The sequence below is a fragment of the Lonchura striata genome, chromosome 14 (assembly GCF_050655825.1).
Source record: "Lonchura striata isolate lonStrDom1 chromosome 14, ASM5065582v1, whole genome shotgun sequence".
Lineage (NCBI taxonomy): Eukaryota > Metazoa > Chordata > Aves > Passeriformes > Estrildidae > Lonchura > Lonchura striata.
Genome location: NC_140716.1, coordinates 16,001,177 through 16,014,200, shown reverse-complemented (window position 1 = coordinate 16,014,200; position 13,024 = coordinate 16,001,177). Strand labels below are relative to the sequence as shown.

The window sequence follows — 13,024 nt, the reverse complement described above, 5'->3', positions numbered from 1 at the left end:
ATACATTTTAAACACAGACATCTTCAATTCATTAACTGGTTACTGATTTATTTTTCAGCTTATGAATTGCTGTTGCTGGAGATCGGGTGGAGACAGCTTTCTGGAGAGGGCTCTTGTCTCTCCAGTCCCCGCCGGCAAAGAGCTGTTCAGACCTTCCAGGGCAATTCTTTACATTCTTGACAAAAAATCCTACTTTGATGTAAAGAATGAGGTTTGCCTTAAAAGAAACCCAACAAGAAACCCAAACCCTAACTTTCCCCCGCTCATAGCCAGAGAAAGAGGCAATGAAGAGCAGTGATCCTGGTGCTCATAGAGCAGAGCCCAGCACCAACACCATCCCCACCACCTAACTCTACTTTGATCTGGTGTCAAAGCTCAGCTGGAATGAAGAAGATCCCATTTAGGGAGGAGTGAGAGGTGGGCACTGACAGCCAACGCTCTGCAGCAGCCCCAGGCACGGTGTGGATACCAGGATGAGCAGGGCTGACCCAGGAATGGGGCTGGGCAGTGGGAACAAGTGCTGCTGGTTCCCTACAGCACCTCCTCAGTGGAATTTGGCTGTTCCTGCCCCTTCCCACCTGCCCAGGAGGAGCTCATGCCACCCTGCAGGGATGAGGGCTCCAGCCCCAGCTGAAAGGATGCTGGCAGTGTTAATCTCCTGAGATCTGGGATCTGCCTGCAGAATCCTGCCCTGTCTGCTGTGCTGACCCAACCTCCACCACACTCCCTGCACCATTACAGCCACCCCTCCAAACTGGTCCTCAGCAAGGATGAGGTGTTGGGAAATCCCAGATATCTGGGAACTCCCAAATACCCTGCACAGATGCAAGAAGGCAGCAGCCCCTGTCACAAGTGCCTTTGTGGTGCTTGTACATGGCCCTTGCAGCAACTACCACGGGAACAACTCCACACCCAGGAGCTTTACCTGGATGAATCCACCTGCCCAAGCACAGCAGGAGCAGCCACTGCGTGGCTCAGATTGGATAAAACCAACAGCATCTGTCAAGAAGAGCTGGTGGGCAAAAACAGAGCAATGTGCCACAGGTCATCAGTGTTAGGGATGAAGGACAGTTAATCCTGGGGGAAGGGTGGGCTGGTGGGGCTGGAGAAGCCCCCTGGGTGTTCAGGAACATGTGGCATTGTAGTGAGTCCCCAGTCATGGCATCAAGGGGAAGGCACAGGGAGACAGGGAATGGATGCTCTCCAGCCCAGGGCAGGTGCTGCCCAGATCTGCCTGTTGAAGGACAGACAAGCTAGTCCATGTACAAGTCAGAAGCTGACCAAGAACCTTGGGGTGCTGATTTCACCCCCCAGATTTGCTGGCCACCACCTCCAGCTGCTACAACACAGGTAAAGGAATGGTTGTGACAGCTCTGACAGCCCAACACCTCCCCACTGGGAGCTGTCAGCAACTCATCCAGCCATGAACCAGCCTCCCTCCCCTCTGCCAGACCCCAACGCTTCAGCAGAAGCATCACTAATTAGAAGCCAGGAGCACATTACAGATCATCTGGCGATTTATACAGAGCTGCTTTACATAAACCGTGCTGCAGAAGGGGAATGAATCATACCTGCTCTGCCAAGGCCCTGCTGGTGGGTCAGCTCCTCCCAGCTCCTGTGCTGAGCTGCCCCGGTCCCCTGGGGTCAGAGTGCTCCCAGGGCCAGGATGGTGTGCCCAGGGCTGGGATGCTCCCACAGCACTGGGGACTGTGCCAGGTCTGGGCTCTGTGGGTGGCAGTGGGGGTGAGCCTCCAGCACAGAGAGGGAGATGCTGTGGAGACCCCAGCGTTACTTCTCAAGCGCTTTCCAAACATTAAATAGATGTCCCTGTCCCTTAATAAGGATAAGTGTTAGGAATCTTATGGTAGAAGCAAGAACACTGAGGCAGGGAGAGGACATGCAGGTAAGACAGACTACCTGTGGTTGTCAGCATCCTTCCCCTTGTGCGCTTATCTGATGGGCAAGATTTCCGTGCCTTCCCCATCAGGACTACACACTCGAGCCCACGAGTGCTGGTTTGGGGAACAGGCAGCCCCAGGTGCCACTGTCAGCCTGAGCCAGCTTCATTCCAGCCATGGGATGGGGACAAGGCCAGCACTGCTGCCCCAGCCCTGCACAGCGCTGCTCGGGGCTCATCCAGGCAAGGTCCGGGCTCACCTGCCCAGCGCTCGCTCAGAGGCAGCACCTTGCAGCAGCTCAGCACTGGAGCAGCAGGGCTGACACAGCAGACACAGCTGGCACCTCCGAGGCAGTCCCCACACCCCAAGGGGACACGTGGGAAAAGCCATCAACTGGAGCGTCAACCGCAGCACCGGGAAGAATTGTCTCCTAACAACCAGAGAAGGTTGTTCAGCTACTGTGCTGTATCATAAATCACACCTCTATGACTTTGCCATCTGTCAACCAGATTACACGTGTTCAGAGTCCCATGTCAGCATTTAAGTCAGAACACTGCATCTTTTCCCAGAAATAATTATCAGTGCTGAAGGCTCTTGCAGCAATATCTGTCCTCAGCCCTTCTCTCCAAAGCTCTGGACAGAAGAGAGCTGGCATTCCCAGAGGGCAGGACCACTGTTGGCACAGCGATGCACAGTCTCCATGCGACACGTCCCCCCTAAGCCCACTGCTTCAGGCACAGGGAGGGGCAAACTCCCCCCTGGCATCAGCCATGGCACCCAGCACCCTGAACAGAGCTGGCAGGGCCGGGCAGAGGCTGCTGCTAAAGGGAGACAAGAGCAGTGCTGTCCCCAGCCTGGTGAGGGCTGAGAGCCCGGGAGTGTCCAACCAGGATGAGCAGAGTGCCCAGAGCAGCAGCTGGACACCAGCCTGACCAAAGGAGAAGAGTCCAGCTAAGCACAGGGCACAGCTCCCAGTGCCCCAGTGTGCTGTGTGACGTGAGCCTGTACCCATCTCTTCACCCCACAGGTTTTGTGGGAGCCCGACCCCACAGGGGTGACTGCCAAAGCCCTCAGCCTGCCCAGACAGTAGGAAGGCAGGCAGAACACAGACACAGAGGGCTGGCAGCCTGTCCCCATCCTGCCTGTGCCTCCAGCAGCTTGCTGAGCTGGCACCGGACACGGCACCCCGGCACACAAATCCCTCAGCTGCCCTGGGATGAGGACAAGGGACTGAAGTGCTGTCCTCCACCCCCTCGCTGGCCAGGCAGGCGGATGAGCAGTGACATTTCCCAAAGCTCAGAACAGAAATACTCGGGCACTGGATCCATCCTCCAGCTTCACCCGCCACACACAGGCGTGGATCCGGCCGGGGGTTCGTAATCACCACCGCATTCCCCACACCACAACTGGGAAGTGATGACAAGCAAAATCCTGATCCCTCGGCTCCACATCCCTCCCTCCCCTGTGGTGATCTGCTAAAAGCCTTTTGGCAGCTTGCAGCCGCCGGGGTGAGCGTGTGCCCGCAGGAGCCCGGGTGCCTCAGCGCTTGCTGGCACAGCAGCACTGTGCCATGGCTGGAGCTGCAGGGACACCAGGGGCCATGCAGGCACAGCTGCACCGAGTGAGCCAGCCACTGGCACAGGATGACCAGCACCAGCAACACCTCTGCTCCACCGCGCACCCAGCCAAAGCCCTCACCACCACATGCATACCAGCCATCCATCCCACAAGACAGAACATCCAGGCAGGAAAAGCTCCCACTTGTTGCACACTCCTTAGCCTGAGACTCAGGAGCCAGCACGTGCCTGTGGCTCTGAACTAACCCAGATGTGGGCAGGCAGCTCCCAGCCTCTTCCATCAGCACTGGCAACAGTCCTGGGATGAGCCGTGGGCTGCCGGCAGCCCAGTCAAACAAGCAGTGTTTCAGCTGGTCCTCCCTCCTTGGGGAGCAGCCCCTGCACAAACAGCTCCAAGCTGGGCTTCTCCCCCGGCGCCGCTGCAGCCGGTCTGGGGAAGGTGGCTGAGCCCAGGGTGAGCAGTGCTGCGAGCACGCAGCCCTGCACTCCCTGCGCTGTGGGGCTTGGCTGCTGTCAGTAGCTTATTTGCACAGGTACAGTCAGGATAAAATAGAAGGAAAATAACCAAAGCTGGAAAGGCTCTTCCCAAGCAGGGAGCAGTCTTTTGGGAGAGAGAGGGTTTGGAAACCCTCGTGGCCAGGAACACACAGTCAGCCTCTAGGCAAGTGCTGGCTGCGCACGCTGCTCTGGCAAGCCCCACTCACCGGTGGCATGCTTCCCACTGACCACGGTCCCAGTCATGAGAGTGTCTCCAAAGCAGCAGCCAGGGCCAGGACCCCAGTGAGCCGTGCCCAGCTGTGCCCTGCAGGGACAGGGACAGATGCCCGCGAGCCACGCAAGCGATGCTCACTCACCTGCGCAGCCTCTGCTCCCTTTGCTCCTGGTGCTCGGCTCACCCGCTGCCAGAGCAGCAGCTCATGCCAGGGCGTCTCTTCGGGAGAGTCCCTGTCCCCTCTATGCACACTCCCATCCTGAGCGGGGTCCCTGCTCCCATCCGCGTCGCCCGACCTCCTCAGCTGCCACCTCCGCTTCCCTCACCCATCACCTCAGGTTTCTCATTTGCTCTGTGCTTGCCTCCTTTTTTCTTTTATTTTTTTTTCCTCCCAATCTTGTTTCTATAGAAACGAGATTAGCAGAGGGGGAAATAAAACAGCCCCATGTGACTCAGATTCCGACACTGAAGAATCTCCTGGTTGCGCTCGCCGTGGCTTTACATAACCAGGAGCCTGTGCGTGCTCAGATGGGGGTCCCGGGCTGGGACGAGAGACACAGGGCCCAGCCAAAGACAACCAGGCTCAGGTGAGCGGGATCAGGCTCAGGTGAGGAGTACCAGGCTCAGCTGTGGAGGGATTACCAGGCAGAAGGCAGCGAAGCCTCACCTCCACTTGCTTGGGGTTTGCTGTGACACCCCTGGTGCAATTACATGTCCACAAATCCTGCTGGCACCCCCATGAGCCCCTCTCACCCTGCATGGCCCTGCCTCACTATCTGTTCCCATTGAAAAGGGGAGAAAACAGAGGTAGGGATGCTGAAAACTACTCTGAGTCCCACCAAAACCTCTTGGGTCTGTAGGTGAGCTTTGGAGGAGGAAGCCTCAAGACTCCCCATGCTGCCAGGCTGTCCTGCCCCTGCCCTCAGCACTTGGGAAAGTGTTTTGGCCCACCGGTCTCCAACCTTCATGGACTCATGGGTGACCATGCAGGCAGTCTGGTGAGCTGCAGGCAGGCACATATTCCACTCTGCTGACATTCCTTCTCCTCAATCTCCCAAATCTGTGAGAAGCGCCCATGACTGGGGCACACAAACCATGGACTGAGCTCTTCCATCACTCTTTGGGGACCGACACAGAACACTGCCCACAAGGACCTCTCAAGCCCAAACCTTAACTCCCAGTGAGCTGGGAAGTGCTGAGGATCCTGCCTGAGAACCCCCATGTGTTTCCTTAGCTTGGGGACAGATGCTGATTGCACATGACCAGTGCTGCCTGCCAGGGTCACCCACCCAGGGCTTCTGCTGATGAACTCCCTTGTCTGTATGGCACTCTGCTCTCCTGCTGCATCTCTGGAAGCTCAACCCCCACTCCCCAGCTACTGCCCAGGACTGAAAAAGAGGCAGCATGCCCTTTTACTTGGGTACTTTTTACAGTGATAGGACAAGGAGAAACTATTTTGAAGTAAAAGAGGGAAGATTTAGAGTAGATGTTTTGGAAGAAATTCTTTGCTTATAGTGTGGTGAGACCCTACACAGGGTGCCCACAGAAGCTGTGGCTGTCGCTGGATCCCTGGAAGTGTCCAAGGTCAGGCTGGATGGGGCTTGGAGCAGTCTGGGATACTGGGAGGTGTCCCTGCCCGTGGAAGAGAGTTGGAACAAGATTATCATGAAGGTCCCCTCCATCCCAAACCATTCCATGATTTCTAGGATTCTATGAAATGGCAGTCTAGGATGATGTCCTGCCAGAACACAGCAGTGAGGTGTCTTCCCCATGGAATGGCACAGGAGCTCAGCTGGGCTAGCAAGGCAGCAGAGCATCTCAGGAGGTTTGCCCAAAGGATGGGCATTGGCTTATCCAGATCCTCCAAGTCCCTGGTTTTCCTTTGGGATTTCAGTGTCCCACTTCTCAGGCTGACTCAGCCATGATTAGCTGGTGAGCTCTGCTGCTATGACAGCCCCAGGCCTGCCTGCAGGATATGACATTAGGAAACCTCTCCCCCCTAGGGCACTCTGGTGTTCACGGGGGTCTCAGTTCCCTCCCTGACAAGCTCAGGACAGATCAGACAGAATGTCAGAGCAACTGTGAGCAGCCATACTGAGAGCAAGTGATGAATTCAGGCATATCCACTTAACCAAACTTTTCCATGAGTTATCCCAGAGGGCTGGGGATCTGATGTTCAGGTTGGGTGGTGCTGCAGAGGAGACAAAGGCTCATGCAGTGCTGAGGGCATGAGCTCTGTGAGGGCCCTGGCTCACCCACCTGCTGAGGACACAGCTGCATACCCAAGCCACCCTGTCTGGTGGGACAGAGCTGGGGATGCCTGTTCTGACCCAGTGAGGAGGTGCTCAAGGGCAGGACAGCTGGGCAGCAGCCTGAGGCTTCCCAAGGCCAGGGAGAGGGGCCCCGGGGATGCTGCAGATGACAGAACTTGCATGAGAGGGTAAAGAATGAATGTAGGGGGCTCATCAAAAGGGAACAAGAAGAGATGTCTGACAGCCCTGGGATATGAGGCTGCAGCTCCAGACAAGTTGATCCCAGACCCTGAACCATTCCTCCCCCTGACACAGCTCACCTCAACAGAAGCCATTGTTTTGATTACCCTAAAACAGTAAAGAAAAGATGAGTCAAAGTGCAACCCCCTGAAAACCACAGCCCAGGGCAGCCCCTTTCATTGGCCCAACACAGCTGTGGTCACTGGGTAGTTAGCGAAGGGATTTTTATAACAACAAAAGTCTCAGTGGTCACTGACATTTGCAGATCTTGGGGGCCATAATCAGTGCTTAAAGCCTTTCAGTGAGTGCTGCTGTGCCAAGCCTGACTCTTCACAAGCTGAGCAGATGCAGGCACCAGGACTGATGCTAGGCTGGATTCCCTAGAAAGGACCAAGCTGGACTCTGCAGGTCCTGGCTCTGCAGCCAGAAGCCAGGCAGAGCAGACAGGATTCTCTATTTAAAGTATGCTAACAAGGTCACAGAAACGTCTGCCAGCAAAAGGACTTGGATACCTTGATCTAATTATAGCTGGCATTATCAGGCTGCATTACAATTAGCAAGTCAGTGGCCAGTCTCTATTTCTGGTCTGCAACACGAGGCAGGCTGGTATTCCAAGGAAGAAGGAGAAAGAAAGCAGGGGGAGCAGGACGGAGATACCTCACAGTGTGTTTAAATAAGCAGCACAGCTGCTTCCGAGTGCTGTGGACAGGCAAGTTTTATTTGGAGGGTGTTTATATGGAAAGAAAGGAGAGAAACACAACCCATCCCTTCAGCACAGCCTTCGGCAGTCACCTGCGAGCAGCTCCTGACCCCGTGCCCGCTCCTTCCCCACGATGGTGAGGGCTGGCTGCACCCTCCAGGTGAGCTCGGGGTCCCACCAGACCTCTGGGCTCCTGTGCCTCAGAGCAGAACCCCAGCCCAGCTTTTCATGGAATTGTTAAGGTTGGAAAAGTCCTCTCAGATCATGCAATCCAACCAATGCCAAGGTAACCACTGAGCCATGTCCCCAGGTGACGTATCCACACAATTTTTGAATCCTTCTGGGACAGTGATTCCACCCCTGCCCTGGGGCAGCCTCTTCCAATGCCTGAGCACCCTTCTGTTTCTTCCAGTGGAGAAATCTTTAACATCCAAACTTTTCTAAGCTATTTAAAAGCCAAATTGAAGCAGCATCCAGGAAGGAACCCAACCACATGTCCTATTTGAACCCCACAAAGCCTATTCCCACTGGCCCGTCCAGTGTCCAGCACCAGACCAGTCACTTAAGGACAGCTGGCAGCAGCCAGAATCCCTGGAAATGGCTGGCATTTTTAGAACATCTTTTTGTTTTCTTTGAAAACCAGAGCTTTTTCAAAATTAGAGCATTTGATGAAAAGTATATGATGCTAATCCAAGCAGAAGGAACCATCTGATGAGTCCCAAATTAAAATGTTCCTTTGTTTTGGCTTTCAAACATTGCATTTTTATATTAATGAACACTCAGAATGGAAGGTAAATTTGCATGTCCTTCCCCTAAAAAATCTCTCTCAAAACAGTAATTTTACTCATTTGCATTTTGACAATAACAACTGTCCCCTCTCTGACCAACATCTGTGCTGTGACAGCGATGCTGGGCACATGTGCCACGGCCTGCTGAGTCATCCTGCACCCCAGCATGACTGCCACTGGGGAGACTGGACCTGCATCAGTATCATCCCCCTGAGCAGACATCCTCCAGCTGGAAACCCACCCTCCACAGCAAGCATCCCAAGGGTGGACACAGCAAGGAGGCAACAGGATGTGCTGCTGAGAGCCCAGGAGTACAAATGTGGTCTGAAAAGGGGCTACAGGACCTTGTAAGAGGTGGGATCCTGGAGACAATGTGAGACGATCAGGAAGATTCCTCTCTCTCCAGACTGTAAGGAACATTTAAGCTGGGCTCTGCACACCCGTGCCACTGTCACATTAAGATCCCGTTGTTGCCCTTTGGCATTGTAAAACAGCTGAAAAGAAGAGAAGGGTTTGGGGGTGCTGCTGGCTGAGAGCTGGACATGCCCCGGCCATGTGCCCCCAGACCCCCCTGGCTGGACTGGGCAGCAGGGGCAGGGGGATTCTGCCCCTCAGGTGAGACCCCACCTGCAGAGCTGCTCCAGCCCTGGAGTCCCAACCCAGGAATGACATGGATCTGCTGCAGCGAATCCAGAGGAGCTCACAGAGATACTCTGTGGGGGCTGGAGCCCCTCTGCTCTGGGCCAGGCTGGCAGAGCTGGGGGTGCTCCCCTTGAGAGGAGAATATCCAGGGAGAGCTCAGAGCCCTGCCAGGGCCTAAAGGGGCTCCAGGAGAGCTGGAGAGGGACTGGGGACAAGGGATGAAGGGACAGGACACAGGGAATGGCTCCCACTGCCAGAGGGCAGGGATGGATGGGATATTGGGAATTAGGAATTGTTCCCTGTGAGGGTGGGCAGGCCCTGGCACAGGTGCCCAGAGCAGCTGTGGCTGCCCCTGGATCCCTGGCAGTGCCCAAGGCCAGGCTGGATGGGGTTTGGAGCAGCCTGGGACAGTGGAAGGTGTCCCTGCCCATGGCAGGGGGTGGAACTGGACAGTCTTTAAGGTCCTTTTCAATGCAAACCGTTCCATGATCCTATGATTGTATGCAACCAAAGATCTTTTTCTGACTCCCAAGCATGAACCAGATCATTAACAAGAACCATTTCATGACTGGCACATACCGGTGTGCTTCACTCTCAAAATTAACAGTCTACTTTAAACCCAAAAATCCATCCATTTACAGACAACAAATAAATAAAACCTACAAAATAACATGGTCAAAAATTCCTTTCCTTGGGCAAAATTCCCATCACTTGCTTGTTTTTAAGAATCCTGTGATGTCCCTCTGTGATTGTTTTTAATGAAGATATCTATCACTCCTTCCTGAGCAGCAGGACGGAGCACTTGGGCTCTTCTAAGCAGGCTGTGTGAGCATGATGGATTGTCCATGTGCCAAGTCAGAGGAACGTGCAGACTTGCTCTTGTCTTGCCAGGAGGCAGATTTTAAGAATTCCCCTACTACCAATTACAGCTTTTATCCTAATTAAAAAGATAGCAGGGCAAATAAAGAAAAGGATGAAATCCAACTAATGTTTTTGTTCACATTCCCTCAGCAACGATGGGTGAGGAGGTTCCTGAGGGGCTCAGTCCTCCTGGGACCTTCACCTCCCTCCACTCCTGCCAGCTGAGCCCACGCATGGAGAGGCGGCACCATGCAGTGCTGGCAGTCCCGCTGTGCCGAGCCGTGCCGTGCCGTGCTGAGCCGTGCCATGCCCAGCTGTGCCGAGCCGTGCCGAGCTGTGCTGAGCCATGCCATGCCCGGCTGTGCCGAGCCGTGCCGTGCCATGCCCAGCTGTGCCGAGCTGTGCCGAGCTGCGCTGAGCCGTGCCATGCCCGGCTGTGTCGAGCCGTGCCATGCCATGCCCGGCTGTGCCATGCCCAGCTGTGCCGAGCCGTGCCGAGCTGTGCTGAGCCACGCCAAGCCGTGCCGTGCAATGCTGAGCCGTGCTGAGCCGTGCCATGCTGTGCCATGCTGTGCCATGTCAAGCTGTGCCATGCCGTGCCGTGCCATACCGAGCCGTGCTGAGCCATGCTGAGCCGTGCTGAGCCGTGCCATGTCAAGCTGTGCCATGCCGTGCCGTGCCATACCGAGCCGTGCTGAGCCATGCTGAGCCGTGCTGAGCCGTGCCATACCTAGCCGTGCTAAGCCATGCTGAGCCGTGCTGAGCCGTGCTGAGCTGTGCCATACCTAGCCGTGCTAAGCCATGCTGAGCCGTGCTGAGCCATGCTGAGCCGTGCCTTGCCGTGCCTTGCCGAGCCATGCTGAGCCGTGCTGAGCCGTGCTGAGCCGTGCTGAGCCATGCTGAGCCATGCTGAGCCGTGCCACGCCGAGCTGTGCTGAGCTGTGCTGTGCCGTGCTGAGCCGTGCTGAGCCGTGCTGAGCCATGCTGAGCCATGCTGAGCCGTGCCACGCCGAGCTGTGCTGAGCTGTGCTGTGCCGTGCCTTGCCGTGTCGAGCCATGCCATGCCGAGATGTGCCGAGCCGTGCCGAGCCGTGCCATTCCAAGCCGTGCCGAGCCGTGCCAAGCCGTGCCGAGCCGCGCCGTGCCGTGCCATGCCAAGCCGTGCCGAGCCGCGCCGTGCCATGCCAAGCCGTGCCCAGCCAACCCAGCCTGTGCCTGCAGCCTGCAGCCTGCCCTCCCTGTGCAGGGACAGAGCCCCGGGGGACGTGCCATTGTTTAGTCTGCGCGCAGCCCTGGCGCTGAGCCGCCTCCTGTTTTCCATGGCCCCGCGTCCCACGCTGCGCGCAGGAATGGAAAAGCTTGTTATTCTGGGCTGCTGGGCGGTCGGGCCCTTCCAGGAGCGGGGAGCAGGGATGTGGTTAGGGCGAGCCTCCATGGATCAGATCCTGGCTGGCACCCATCTCCTCCAGACCACACCGCCAGGACAGGCAGGTGACAGGAGACGGCTGTGCCGGCACACGGATGCGCTCGTGTGTCCAAGTGTGCCTGCAGGGGCCTGGAGGGAGGGTGAAGGATGGGAGAAGGGTGGCAGAGAACAAGCCCAGACCCCAGAGGCACCAGACAGCTGCTCATAAATGAACCCCTCAGCATCCCACTGGCCTCAGTGCTCAGGAACGGTACCAGGCAGGGCCAGGACACGTCCCTTTGAGTGATGGAGCACTGGAACAGGCTGCCCAGGGGGGCTGGGGAGTCTCCTTCCCCAAATATGTCAAAAACACATCTGGGCACAACCCTGTGTAAGCTGCTGTAGGTGACACTGTGCTTTAGCAGGGGTTGGACAAGATGATCTCCAGAGATGTCTTCCAACCCCAACCATTCCCTGATCCCATGGGACACACAGCCTGACCCATGGTTCTGCTGCCTCTGCACCATCTGGGTAGCTGGGGGTTCTGATGACCCCCAAGGGTACCCAGTACCTCTCTGTTTCACTCACAAAGCTCCTCAAACTGGTAAAGAGCTATCAAAGAAGTTAAGACCTATTAAATTCAAACCTATGGAGGGTCCTGGGCAACCAAAGAGAAAAAGAAGAATGGCAAAATACCACAAGTCTGATTATGAGATTAACACTGGTGCTCACCAGCACCAAACAGGAAAAACTCACTGAAGGACTTTAATGGTCAGAAGAACATGACCATAAAATGCCACCACGTTACCATAGCCCTGTTCTGCCCTCTGTGGTTCCTCTCCTGCAGAGAGTAAGTGATTATTAGGGACAGCTGGGCCCACACCACAGAACCCACTTCACTGCCAGCACCTCCTGGTCCCAGGATGGCCTGCAGGAAGATGCAGGGCTGCAGGGGCACCTGTGGAACTTATGCCTTGGCCCCTAGGTGGATCTGGCTGGGGGTGAAGACCCTCCAGGCTGCAGCTCCAACCACATCTGTCCATCCCAAACAAAAACGTCCCTCTCTGGCTTTTCCTTAGGATTTGTGTCAGAAATAAACCCCAGTCTCCTGAGCTCATTGCACTGGTGCAGGAATCTGCATCTTTTTCTCTTTCCTGTGTCCCAGTTCTTCCCAGTTCAGTTCAGTTCCCTCCCCACCTTGCCCAAGGCACTTCAATATTCATGGGGACGCAGGACGCTGTTTAGCAGCCCTTGAAATAATGGGGACCAGGAAAATGGGAAACACATCCCTACAGGCAAACCATGGCTTCTTCAAACTTCCTCCTAGCCCAAAATTTCCCTTGAAAAGACATGACAGGGAGTTACAAAGGTCCCTCTTGCAAGGAGGGGGAAAATGCAGGAGAGAAAAGCCCTTGGCGCGCCTTCTGCGCAGCCGGCTCCGGCTCCCACGGCTGCCACGGAGGTTTGAGGGACTTGAAGGGATTTGCGATGCAATAAAAACATTCCTGCTTGCAAAGCATGAAACCCCAAAAGTTTATGGGAAACCACTGTCTTCGGGATGTCTGCATATCTTCAGGCATCCTGGGAGCTGTAGTTCAAAGAAACCGAGAAAAAGCAAGCAGCCGATAATGATGGTTTCTGGGTGGAGGTTGTGTGACTATTGGCTCCTGCATGAAAGCCTGAATTTCTGGGATGCTGAGCCCATTTCTGCAGCCAAGTGAGAGGAGAGCTCCTTGGCACTTGGGGTAGGAGGGACTCCAGCTCCACAGCGAGGGAGAGTGAGAGGCACCCAGAGAAGGCAACCCAAAAACCAGGTGCTGATGACTGGGAAGAGGGATGCACTGCAGCAGAGGCCAAGAGGGAGAGGCCAAAGCCATTTCCAGGGCTGGGAACCTGGCTGGAGCATGGCCTCACCTGTGAGCTAAAATCTCTGTGCCTCAGTTTCCCCA

The 13,024-nt window shown here is 55.7% G+C and overlaps 1 protein-coding gene across 9 annotated transcripts in view; it reads right to left on the bottom strand.

Moving 5' to 3' along the window:
- The window catches only part of LOC110470184 (ankyrin repeat and fibronectin type-III domain-containing protein 1), a 245,108-nt gene that overhangs the window by 42,653 nt on the left and 189,431 nt on the right, over positions 1 to 13,024 (bottom strand). The window contains exon 1 of one of the 9 annotated variants that reach the window (XM_021529647.4): positions 4,330 to 8,789. The exons of the other annotated variants lie outside the window; for them this stretch is intronic. The gene's annotated coding sequence lies outside the window, so the exon portion shown is untranslated. Of the gene's footprint in view, positions 1 to 4,329; positions 8,790 to 13,024 lie in introns of those variants that run through there. 9 annotated transcript variants of the gene reach the window in all.